The sequence below is a fragment of the Lepisosteus oculatus genome, chromosome 10 (assembly GCF_040954835.1).
Source record: "Lepisosteus oculatus isolate fLepOcu1 chromosome 10, fLepOcu1.hap2, whole genome shotgun sequence".
Taxonomy (NCBI): domain Eukaryota; kingdom Metazoa; phylum Chordata; class Actinopteri; order Semionotiformes; family Lepisosteidae; genus Lepisosteus; species Lepisosteus oculatus.
In genome coordinates, this window is record NC_090705.1 from 23,058,902 (window position 1) to 23,072,941 (window position 14,040).

The window sequence follows — 14,040 nt, forward strand, 5'->3', positions numbered from 1 at the left end:
GCTACAGTATTTGTTGGCTGATACTGCCGATATACTGTCTGCAAGTAAGGTAGGAAGTGTTCTCAAAGACTAGGTCATGAATCATCTACCCATTTAAAGATATCCTGAAAGACTGTTAATAGTTAAACATTGTCAGTCTTTGGCTCACACAGTAAGCTCCTGAGCACAAGTTCATGAAACTTGCATTAACTGAAGAACACTTGGATGAACACAATCATTTACTCGTTCACCAACATTGCTGTGAACCTCTCAAGCCAGGTAATAAATTGCTTGAGGTCTTTTATAATTTGTGACAAGCTAAAGCAATTCTGTTTGGAGTAGCCTTAAAGTACACAAAATACATGTTGCATCAATGTTTGTGTACGAGTACAACAGTAGAATGAATACAGTAGTTGTCAGCAACATTAGATCCAATTCTTTCTGCTTTTTGTGTCATGTAGCGAAGAATGGTTTGCAATATTTACTCTCTGAAATTCAGCATGCTTACATGTAATGCTTGCATGGTGACACATGAGCTTGCTAAAAAATATGCTGGGATCTTGTAATTCCCTCAAACAATCATTGAAACAGCATGTAAAACTAAGGAGTGGCTAGTTGTCAGTTTTAAGCCATTCTCAGGGCCTCATGTTGTTTTATTTTGCATTTGGAAATGGTTCTTTCACATATTTGTAAGAAATCCAGCTGTTTAAAACTGGACTCTTCAACAGAGGATGAACTCTGGCAGTTTCTTTTGACCTGAGCTATGTGAAAAAAAATATGGCGAGGCTGAGGTGACAGCATCACTATCGTCCTCCTGCTGTCTAAATTAAGCCAGACTCCTATTGTCTTCTACCAGTCTATTCTAGACCTAACAAAAGTCTGAAGTTAGAGGAGCTCAATAGACTTGAGAGAGAATGGAGTAACAGGTCTCGCTTCTTTTTTTCATTTCAGGAATAACAATCAAAAATCTATTACAGTCAACCTTTACCACATCATCACACCTAGTGCTGGCACCAAGTTGTTATAGCGCAGCTATTTTAATTGGATCAGACATTCATGCGAACCAGACAAGCTCAACTCTTTGAGACTGATGTAATGAGATGGACTCGATGGAAGGGAAATGCCTTCATTTCAACACTATTATCCATGGCAGCCCTACTCATCCTCCATCACTATTTTCTGTGGGCCAGCCCGGGAATAAAATAGATTTTCACAGTCTCCACTAGCATCAATAAATGGCCAACAGTGACTTCTTGGCATTCCTGTTTTTACAAATGTTTAAAAATGAGTGGTTGTGAGGTCAACTAGTTTCATATGCTTAAATCTCGTTTTTTTATTTATTTTAGCACTTCAGGATGTAACCCCACAGTAGAGGACCTGACTGGAAGATTGGGTGACTTGAACAGAATGACTCTAAGATATGAGCATTGTAATGCAATGGTCTGAGAGACTTAGAGGCCAGTTCCAACTGGTGAGGTCAATTCACCACATATCCTCAGAAATGATGAATGCAATAAAGTTACAACCTATGTCTGTACAATCCTTAAAAAAATCAAAGTGCATTTCAGTATTCTATAGCCTAAACTATCATCCAGCACTTAATGGTAAAGTTGAAAACTTTAGTTTAAAACAGTCCATCTTAAATCACTACAGTGTTTCACTTCACTATCAGTGAAGTTTTGCACAGTACGGTGCACCAGGAAGGTGGATTTATTGTGATATTTTGCATTTTAGATGGGATCTCAATTCACCACATATCTTTGCAAAGGATGAAGGCAATAAAGTTCCTTTCAGGAGATGCAAACAACCCTATAATCCCAGGCGATCAATTGCGACAAGTCCTTTTCTCATTGGTCCTATCATTAACTAATGATACATAATTGAACTGTCACAGCTCTGAAGAGAAAGCAATGACCCTAGCTCCTTACAGAGTGTGACTGCAAAGATTTTAAGAGTTAATTTTCTTTTCCTGCTCAGTAAAAGCGGGCTATAGCCCGATTAAAAAATATGACTTAATTGGCAATCCTGTGGGGAAGACAAACACTTAAAAAACACATAATTCACACGTAACACACACAGAAAACATTCATTTCAACACTCTTTAAAAAACACATTTGTTTTTCTCTGGTATTTGTGTCCACCGGCTTCTTTTCATCATATTTTTTAAATAGATATTTGTGATAATCTTTTCCTCCAAGACAAGCGGTCAAGGAAAGTACTGCCTAAAGCCTTTGTTTCTGCCAGGCTGTCACTGGTCATCTCGTTAGCAGTGAAAGTCCCTCTCTCTGGCAGCCAATCAATGATGGGCCTGTTCCATGTCAGTAAGTAGAATAACGAGGCCAACGTTTTATTTCATTTGGCATCTCATATGTTTCCCGCGGTCTCAGGGGATGGGGGGCTGCTGTCACTGCCTCGGTGTGGACGCCTGTGGGATGTTTGTATCCATTAGGACCCTGTGCTGCAGGACACTTTGCCATCAGCACACTGCAGAAATCAGATCAGCTCAGCGCAGCACCCAGGGGATAATTAAGGCAAGAGAGAGAGGGAGAGGGAGATAAAAATGTGGAAGGGAGTGAGAAAGGGGGCAGGGAGAGAGCCAGATAGCAGAAGGGAGAAGAGTGAGAAAATGAAGGAGTGAACAAGGAAGAGGGGAGAAGGAAAGAGACGAATAGAAAGGAAAAGTCATACAACTCCGGAAAAAGAAATCTGACAGTTGTGTTTTGAATGTCCATCTTTGATCGCATCGCTTACAGCACACCCAGTAGATTAAAAGATGCTTGTTGTCATCGTATACTGAATTCAAAGACAAATTCAGAACTGATAGGGGAGTCGCTGAGAGAGAAAGGCTGCATGAGAGTGCAGAATGACAAGCCCAGTCAAAAGGGTGACAAAGGCTGCATGAGCAGTCAGTCTTACTGAATTTGAACACAGGGCCCAGGCGAGTCTCCACGGCACCCAGTGTCTGAGTTTCTGCAGCATGACTCCTGTTTCAAGCACAGACCATTTGCACACTATACAAAAATGTTTTCCACATATTATTTCTAAAGCGTATTTTTTTTCCTGGCGCTGGGCTGGGTTCATTATTTCTATGCCACGACACTGCTTGATTTATTTTTTTCCCCTACTTTCTAAGTATGCGTTCAGGCCCTCCCTGACCAAGGTCCTTTAGCAGGCCCGAAGAGATGCCGTTTCCTGAGTGTGTCTTTGTAACAGCCGTTCCTCACTCCCGGGAGAGAGTCCGACAGTAAGACGGGGGGGGGGAGAAGAGTGCGCAATGAGAGAAAGAGGTGATGAAAGCGAGACAGATAGTGAAAGAGAGGGAGGGAGGAAAGCAAATAGTGAAACGGGACTGTGAAGTGTGTCTCAGGGACCCCCCCATGGCCTGGGTAGAGCAGCCCATTGACGTCACTGAGATGGAAAAGAAGAGGAGTGTGATGCCTCACCCCCTGTCCTCTGAAAGCACTGCACTCTACAGGCTGGGGGGCCTCCTCTCGTCTTCTTCAAAACAAATCTGCTAGGGTGGAAAAACTAGTACTGTACATCCAAAGGCATGTGTCTGTGATCAGACAGTGCTGAGGAGCCAGCCCCCATGTGACAGCCTTTGACTTTCCCAGTTCATCAAAAACTGCAGTCTGCCTGAATGTAATTTCCTCCACATGTGTTTTGAAGTCTTGAATGATTCTTTATTTTTCCTGTGCCTTCTAAAGACATTTTCTCTTCCGCATTGGGAGTGGGGGGGATAAACGAAGGAATTCCTTCGTGAAGGGATGGAGAAACGAATTCTGCCTAACCTGCTGAAGCGCGTTCCGAGATGACAAAAGGGGAGCCTGCCGTACTGACTGATTGCAAACTCGTCGGCTCATCGGATGGTGCTAACGTTTGGGTTATTCCTCCGTTCTCCCTCTCCCAGTTCCCAACTCTGTTCTCTCCTGACAAGTCAGCATTCCAGTTCTCTCAGGTTTGTTCCAACACTGTGTTATGTAACGCACAGCTATTTACAGATAGTCCTGTAGACAGTGCTGTGCTTTTTCCCTCCTGTACACTGTGTGATAATTGGCTGCCTGATGAAGACGAGCCCCTCTCCTGACCACAGTGCCAAGGACTAAATATACACAAGCTGGACCTCCTGACAACGGCTGCTTCACAAGGAGTGGAAAAAATAACATCTAAAAATACCCCCGTCTCAGTAACACCCCGCCTTTTACCCTGTGTGTGTGTTTGTGCTTTAATGTGAGAGGACACAAGGCTGAAAACTGATGACTACGAGGCCCCGGCCTTGTGTAATCCCCCCGTCGTTTCTAGAGTGTCCGCAGCACCCGCCCAGCTGCCCTGTGCTCATTCTCCCAGCCACGTGGCTCGGGTGACTGCGTGCCAGGGCCACATTCTGCCTCACGTCATCACACACTGTACACGCTGTCTCGGGCCGTGAGGTTCCCTGACTGTCCTGACACTCTGCCATACACTCAGTCCCCATGTGATTCCCCTGCAGAGCACACGCAGAGTTCACCGGGCTGTCCCGAGGTGTGTGCTGGGCCAGCACTTTTTAGTCTTACTGGAGCACAGAGCACAAAAAGGTGCTCTGCAAAACATCACCATATGTAGTAGAATTCTCCCTGCCTAGACAGGAAGCCAAGATATCTGAGTGCTGTATTTCATCTAATACATACAGATACACATACAAGTCTGCTATCATCATTTGTTTGCATCATAGTTCTTAGCTTGTTCCATTTATATGATCAAGCAATACATTTTTATCATTTCGTCAATTAATTGAACAGTGTGTTTTTTTTGCAGGGACATTAGCTGACTAACACTACCTCCTACTTGAATCCAAAGCCCAACACTATAATCCTAAATATATCCAGTTTCAACCCTAACCCTAACCTTTCCCTGAACTTTACCCCAAACCTTAACTCAATCCTCATCATAGACTTAACTGTCCAAAATCCTATAAAAACTATCCAAAATACAAATAATTACTGCACTTAGCCTAACCCAATGCATATTGTAGCTCCTAAACTTACCAAAATTCTCACTCTGGTCTCATGTTGAATACCGGTATAAACTGATGGCCTACCTTTTATTGTTAAAAAATAAAAACACTTCAAAAGCTTGGTTTTCAACAAAAAACTCACATTATCCCCAGCAATTAAATGCTAGCTATCCACATAAACCAGAGTGCTCAAATGACCAACATCCCACTCCTCTGCAGGAGAGGTCTCAGTAGGCTGTGTGGATTTCAGCAACCCTCATCTCTGCATTTAATATTCTCCTTTTGCAACATACGTGCCCTCCGCAGTCACATGGGTGTAGATGACAAATTATCATTAAAACAGCTGTGCGCAGAAATGCAGAACAGAAAGCTTATGCCCTGTGTCAGTGTGCCGTTGTGTAAAAGTGCAGATGATTTCATTTGCTTAAGCCCCATTCATACCCTTGCAGGCACGCACTGAGCGCAGTTAGGCCAGAATATTTAATGGACAGGGGCATAATTATCTTTCCGTCTGCCTGAGCTAGCATAGCACATTGATTAGAGCAGTAACTAGAAAGCAAGCTGGAATAAGGCTTTAAATGCGCATTAGTAAAACCCAGCATGAGAAACAATTAACTGAGATCACTGGATGAGTGCAATGGAAAACACCATTAACAAAGCAGCCATCACTCTTGAATAAACTGTTCTAAATTAAATTAATATTAATATCCTCCAGGATATATATTACTCCACTCATGGCTTGCTATATGACTTAAAATTGCAGAAGCATCCTGTTTATTCAAGTCAAGAGCCGAGGGATAAATTGATTGCAGGCTACACCACTATATGCATTTAATGCAGCTAATGTGTTCTCTGGTCAAGTGAAAACCATGTTTCATGCTTCATCCTTAACTGTTGTAGCCTGTGATGGAGACAGCCATTGAAAAACAACATTTCCAGCATGAAACAGGAATCCTCACACAGTTTGTTGCACAGTTTGCAAGCATTATTTGTTTTTATTTCATGGTGTCACTTGACCTTTATTTTCAATATCGCTGGACACAGAAAATCACAACAAAATAGCGATATAAAACTGAACATTAACACACTTAAATGTGAAAAGATTCGGCAGAAAAAAAAGCATTTTAAACTTTAAGTAACAATTTATTCTAATGTTGCTGCATAATCCCTTCATAACCCTTCATAATGTTATAGTCACGTCCATAATGCTTCATAGGTACATGCACACATGAACGTCTGCTACACGTCATGTCATGGTTAGTGTTTGTTATCATACCATGCTGAATCAAATGCCATAACCTGAAGCACACGTAATGTCATTTGTGCACATGACTATAACACTTTGTGTCGTGGTTGTGAAGGGTTGCTGAATGTTCTGCACCAACATTCAAATGGAGCATTACCAAACTCTGGTAAAAACTTCTCTCTTAACTGTAATATGTAATATGGAAAAACTGAGTTCTGTATAGAGACAGGATGGACAGTCATTTTCTTTGATTTATTTAGTCGTATGAACACATCTTAATGACCTAATTCAGTTCATTATTGGCTTAATGAGACCCATTTCTTTGACCTTTTCAAGTGCTGCTGCTTTACAGAGTCTTAGAAAACATGCTGACACACTGGTCTCTAAGAGCAGGACTGCCACTCCCTGATATAGAGTCTGCAATGCGTTTATGGATGTTTGGACTTCATATGTCTTTCAATTATATTTCTGAAACTAGAGATTTTTTCCTTTATTGTCTGTTTTGTGCATCCAGTTTTGTTTTTGACAAGCGCAATGAAAAATACAAACTAACTGTTTATTATGTCTTTTACTATGTAACCTACTTGAACAAAAGGCAACCCTTTATTTGACACTACAGTATACTTAGACTTTATTTTGCTGGGTTAACCGCTTTTAAGATCTCTGTGCCTGTCAAACGACACACCCGTCAGAAGTATCCCTGGATCCCTACAGATCCAACCAACTTCCCTGGCTCCCTGTCCACACATCCAACGACTCGTAATAACACACAAGATGCTCAAAAAGGTCCAAAAAGCTCCTAACCTGCCACTACACAAGGACATATTAACTCCACCAAAAATGTATCTGCCTTCAAGAAAGTCAATCTAGAAAAACCCTTCCCTGCAAGACTTCAAGGCAGACTCCACCTGGACTCAAGACTGGGAATCACTGCATTTTACGAACAAGCACCTCGTCACCAGCCCTGTCCAACAACCTCTCATCTTTCACCTTCCCAGAGAAGAGTGGTTCACTCTACACTGCTTAAGGTCTGGTCATGGTCCATGTCTTGCCAACCTCTGTAGATGAGGAATCAGTGCAGACATCTTTAATCTTGTGGGATGGAGGAGCAAAACTGAGCAGCCCACCCTAGAGACCTGCCCCTTCCACAGACTCAGTGGAGGACTACACCCCCTCGACACAACTGGACCAGAAGCTATCACTTGGGTCAGGGACTTTGCATTGGCTAAATACAATCAATGCTCTATACTCTTCACTTGAGCTGGAAGAATAAAAAGCAAGACCACCCAATTAACACATGCATATGCAACCTAAAACAATGAATTATTGTGACCTAAAACTTCTTTAGAGCTTAGCTCCAAAAAGCATTTGAACTGAAATGAATACATCACCAGGTATAACACTGCAGGGAAAATCAGTGAAATGGACAGCCATTGATGATGCAGATACCAGTGCAGATTTCACAACATTGTTACATGAAATGGAGGAACACATTCACTATTAATATTATTTCAAATCTTGCTATTCAAACAGGTTTCATAAGGCGTGTTCATTAATAATAGACAAACCTGTTGAGAACGAAATGCAAATGAGTCCGTCAACTCATGAGGGACAGCAAGTCTGAGGTATGTTTACAGATTTGGTCCTCCTAAACTGTTAATACCAGAAAAAAATAAAATATAAACAAATTAAATATTGAAGCCTTCGTGAGCATGAGTTGAATTTAGAAGTCCGTAGATTTTATTGATAAAATAAAATGGTGGTGGTGGAGGTGAGTCCCCATTACCTGTAAAGTGCTTTGAGTGGAGTGTCCAGAGAAGCACTATATAAGTACAAGCAATGAATTATTATGAAGAGTTTGGGACTCACATTTAAAATGCTGCCTGTGGAAAAGACATGTACTGTAAGTGTTAATGTTCCTTTCAAAGCAACCATTCGGGGAGTCAGTTTTGAAACAGGAGTTAATAAATGAGGCTTATTTCCGAGTTCTTTGCGAGTGACAGCGTGCGCTGCCCACGCTAGCCTGTGAAGTGATTGGAGAGCGGGGCTCACTGACGGCAATGAGATTCTGTCCAGGAGTCTGCTGTCTGGTCCCTGAGCGCCACCCAGCTGCTCAGAGGAAGATGTCACAGGTTGAAAAGGGGACTTTACAACCTTTTCCACACTTTTTGCAGCTGTGCCATTGATGTTTCTGTATTCTGTCTGCCTTTGTCTCTGCCTGTTGTTCACAATATTGGCTGACTATTCCAGCAGCAACAGCCTGTAGAAATAGGTCTCAGGAGTGTAGCTGTGGAGGGTAACTGGTGTTGTTGTTACAGTTACCAACTCCATTCTTCATACTTTTCTTTGATTGAGCCCCACGTTTATGCATCATTGAACAACCTAAGCAGAGATACTTCTAAAGAATCTCCAAAATGTCCATAACAGTGCAGAGCTGGAATGAAAGGAAAAATCTGACGATGCTGCAAGTTATTGTTTTAATTGGATTTCTCCTGATGAGTGTGCTCTGTCTTGATGATTGAGTAAGTGGATTAAAGCTCATTTACCCTTGACCATGAAGGGATACAAGTACTAATTCACTAAAATGTGTTTCTTTTCTTTTAGTGTATAAGCAACAGGTCCAATTCCATCAACAAATAAGCAGTAGATTGCATTATTAATGACAGGTAACTATTTAAAGTATTGTTACATCAAAGATCTGAAATCACATTGACTGGAATAAATTGTCTCCTACTGGAAATTTAATTCTGTCCTAAGGATTTCCTTAGGGGTGGCACTGCGGTTAGCGCTGCTGCCTTGTAGCACTGGGTTATTTTCCGGACCTGGGGTGCTATCCACTTTGCGTTTGTTGGACTTCTTTCTCCCTGTGTCTGCATGGTTTTCCTCCAGATGATCCAGTTTCTCCCACAGCCCAAAGACATGGTGGTAAGTTAATTGGCTTCTGGGAAAATTGACTGTGGTGTCATTGTGTCTGTGTCTGTGTCTGTGTGTGCCCTGCGATGGTCTGCTGTCTTGTCCAGGGTGTATCCTGCTCTGTGCCCATTGCTTTCCAGGATGGGCTCTGGCTCCCGTACAAGCCTGAATTGGATGAAGTTGAAAGAAAATGGATGAATGAATGAATGGGTGAATTCTCAATTGTCTGTCGGAATCCAGTCCATCTGTACTAGCTGTGTCATAAACGCAGGAAGAGATCGTTATCTTTGGTCTCCATGGCACCTGCTGCAGGGACCCTAGCTCATACATGACCTGAGCAGAGCAGGCCTGACTGAGCTCCCACAGGAGCAGAGTCATAACCACAGAGTGCAGAATCGATCGCACGCCGCCTCCCTGTATTCCACGCTTTGCCAACCGTGTGATCCAGGGAAACGTCCTCTTCTGCCTAATGCTCCTGATATCATCGCCCTCCAATTCCCCACTGATAACAGAGTGAAAGGGAGGTTGGGCAAAGGAGGAAAAAAACACACACACACATTCAGGTTTGGGTCAGCAGAAGCAGGGCTTTTCGGTGTGCTAAAGCAAAAGAAATGACAGAGGAGTGTTGGATTGGTGTGCCAATGGAGTGCAGGCCAGCTACAGTGCAGCACGTGTGCTGTAGGGGTGAGAATCAGTTGAACACTGGTGTCATCCCTCCCTAACAGATGGAGGGAAACCTTCATTAACTGCTGTATTGGGTCCACTTGAACTGACCCTATACACCCCAGCACACAAACAGATATACTTTACACTCTTTCATCGTATCAGTCTCATATCACTTCTATATACCTGGATGTGAGCACTGACCACACAGTTACTGACTGTGAGTCTGTTCTGCTTCAGGGTGTGGGGTGCCTTGTGTGCATGTATGATGCCTGCTATTCAGAGGGGTTATGGAGAGACACAGTTACAGAAGGTTAAGGGGGCACTAGTTACTGATATTCCAAATCTCTTTCTGAAATTATACTGTATTATTGTCTTGACACTTTTATCCACGGAAATTTACAGAGAGTACAAATACCTACTATTCACACATATAACCTGGCACCCTTTCATAATTTTAATGAGATTGAAATCATTTACCCCCAGGTCAGGTCTTGAGCCTAGGACCCCTCACTGCTGCTCATTGTATTATTTTGTTAACTCTCACAGTTGCAGGTAATGGGGCAGCTTTTTCACCTAAGCTGCTGGTTTGAGCTTCCTCTCCATGTCTGCGTAAATATTGTTGCCTGCATGTGGAACAACCAATTGGTATCGTGCAGTGGGCTCTAACAAAAAATCCTTTATTACTGCAAAGGAACAAGTAAAGGGTTATTCCATGCTGAAAAGAGAAGAAAAGAAACACAACGTTTTGGCTGTGGAGGTGTCAGGTGTGTGTTCAGGTGTGTGTTATCAGTGTGACACTTGAAGAAGGCTCCACATCCAAAACGCTGTGTTTCTTTTCTTCTCTTTTCAAACCTTTACTTGTTCCTCTGCAGCCTAAGCATGCTGACACAGCTACCTACCTGAATCCTTTATGACTTTCTTCTTCTTAATGTTTTCCTATGTCAGAAGAGAGTTTGTTTGCACAGGCATACTAAAACATTGACATCACACCAAATGTTCATCCTATCATTTTTTTACACTGGAAAATGCATTTTAAAAATGGCTATTAAAGCATAATAATACGCCTGTGCTGTATGCGGGATGTCTATGGCAGGGACACGCCAGATTGCATTTCTTTCAGGGACTGGCACATACTTTTCAAAGAGACCTCGCGCCACCCTCTAACATTTTGAGGAGGGTGCGGGTTGTGCTGCCGGGAACCACTTTCCCAGAACAGGTGTAGTGACTGACAGAAGGGGCACCAGCCCCTGTGGGGGCGCCGGGCTCAGTCTGTGCTCCTGCTCACCTCATCGGTAGACAGGTTTCTCCTGCCTGGTGAACAGGGGAGCAGTGAAAGGAGTGGGTTCACCCGAACAGGCATTTTAGCTTTTAATGCAATCTGTGTGGGAGACGGCCGTTATGAATCACCTGTCACAACCCTTTCAGGAGCACGGGTGAGGTAACATACTGTACTTGGCAGCGTTTCAGTGACTTGGCCTTGAACTCAGTTTTTGGTGCAAGGTAGTTAATTGATGTGGTGCCTATTCAATTTACAGAAAGTGACACCAAGGCCGGGCTATTTTACTTCATTGCCTTCACCGTACAGGATAAAAGAATTTCAACCTCTTGCAGACATGGACGCATTTGATTTTGTGAATCGCGAGGCACTCTGAAAGATCCTCCTGAAGGGTGCGTCTTCTCCAAAAAACTTGACAGTATCCTTCACCGGCTTCCTGATGATTTGTGTGCAGTGCTCCTCACTAATGGATCCATTACAGAGCACTTTAAAGTCCAGACAGTCAAATAAGGGTATCATTGCCCCCCATTTTTTTAAATATTTCTGAGAATTATGCTCCGTTTTATAATAAACAGGCTCCCAATTGACCAAATAGCTAATAAAATTAGCCTCCAATGACTTTAGTCTAAATCTAAAACATCGGACCAATATGGTGATGAATCTGCAGTGTGTGCCTTGACAGACAATCTCCGGACAATTAAGAACATATTTACTGAAACAAATGAGAACTTGACATAAAAACCTTAGACATAACATTCAGAAAATCAAAATTCCCCATCAGCAAGTTTGATGTGCGCTTGCCTCAGTCCAGGATACTTGAGAAACAATGAGTGTCTGAAGAATGGAGAGAGCTTCCCATAATATAGAAGCTGTCATTCACAGAATGACATTGCCCAAGAATTCTAGCATTGTCTGAATATTTATTTGATTTGATGAAGATTCAATAGACACATCACAACTGAAAACAAATGGATGGCCTACCAACTGGTCATCATTTCTACTTCACCACACACTGATGAAACATAGACAACATACAGCATACATTTAAAAGGAGTGTGGACATAACTACCAGGAGCCATATCACCCCACAACTCACAAGTGCAGCCCACGTAAGCTCAGCAGGTGTGAGTCTGGCCTGTACCTGGATTAGAGACCTCCTGGGAAAGCTAAGGTTGCTGCTGGAAGAGGTGTTAGTGGGACCAATACAGGAGGCGCTCATTCTGTGGTCTGTGTGGGTCCTAATGCTCCAGTATAGTGGCAGAGACACTATATTGTAAAAGGGCTCTGTCCTTTGGATGAGACATAAAATGGAGGTCCTGACTCTCTGTGGTTATTTAAAATCCCAGGTTGTTTCTCGAAAAGAGTAGAGGTGTTACCCTGGCATCCTGGCCAAATTTCCCACTGACCTTTACCAATCATGGTCTCCTGATAATCCCCATCTCTGAATTGGCTCATTCACTCTGTTCTCCTCCCCACTGATAGCTGATATGTGGTGAGTGTACTGGTGCACTATGGCTGCTGTCACATCATCCAGGTGGGGCTGCACATTGGTGGTGGTGGAGGAGAGTCCCCATCACCTGTAAAGTGCTTTGAATGGAGTGTCCAGATATTTAAGTGTAAGGAATTATTAATTGTTATTAATATAAATACTAATGTTTACAATTAACCTATTTACATTAGCGGGAGAAAATATGCATCAACATCAATTTTCTCTCTCAAGCTGATGGTACAAGAATATATGTTACAATCATCCTCCATTCAGTCTGCTGTGTTGGTCACGTTGTCTAGATGTCAGACCTCAGGCTCTCAAAGAAAGTTCTCTTTCCCAGACTAATCAAGCCAACTACAACAGAAGAAGCCAGAAGAAACACTTCACAAGAAAATGAGAGCTCACCATGGGTGCATGCAAGACAATCAAGCTTAACCATTAGGTACAGTCAATGATAATGATTGATATAAGTAGTGATACATCTACAAAAAATGTTAAAGCACCTGTCGTCATGTTACAATACTCCCAACGACAAACAAATGTGGCCACACATGCATTTCAAGAAATGTGACTTGACAAGTTTGGAACTGATGTTTGCCAATTGAAAGTCATACAGGTTTGCCTGGTTTAACTACACTGCAATTACGTCACTGCACAGTGAAAGAGAGGTCCTCTGGGAATGTTGTTGGTGTAAATGTGGCTTTGGAATTCATGGTCCATTCATCCACCCTGTTTAACAGTGACTGCGTTAAAACTGTGTTATTTTAGCTCGGTTGGGTTACAAAAGGGTAGCCTGACGGTGCAATGGTTAGCACTGCTATCATTCCCTGGAGTGCCATCTGTGTGGGGTTTGTGTGTTTTTCCTGTGTTCATGTGGGCTTCCTCTGGCACTGTATTGGGTAAAACAATTAGATAATGGATGGATTATATGAGGGAAGAGTTCTATACTGTAACACCCACAGCAGCTCATCATGGATAGTGTCATAGATCAGCATTGCCTAGATTGTTTTTCAAATAGCAATACTTTCTGATCAATCCTGTCTATGTCTCTTTTGGTGATACAAGACTGTATGAAAGAACAGTTTTGATTTTGCTGTTAGGCCAATGACAATTTAACCAGTGGGCCTGCTGTTAGTGCTAACCTCTATATACAAAATGAAGCTGCAAAATGAAGCTGTCACCAAATGTTGTTGCGACAGTGCAAACATCAATGTGATGCCTTAATCATTTGAAACTGCTCATTCCCACACGACAAGGGTCACTCAAGACTTTCTTGTTGAATCTGAGTCAACATCGTGCACTTGCTTTACAGATTGAATTAGGAAAGATCCTCACGGTCTTTCAGCAACAACCAATGTTGAGTTGTCAGCATGCCAGTGCTCAAACTAATAGTATCAGTTATTAATTACCTGTGTGGGAGACAACATTTGAATGCACCACGAGACACTCACACACTTTCAATAAAGTTGCAGTGGAGC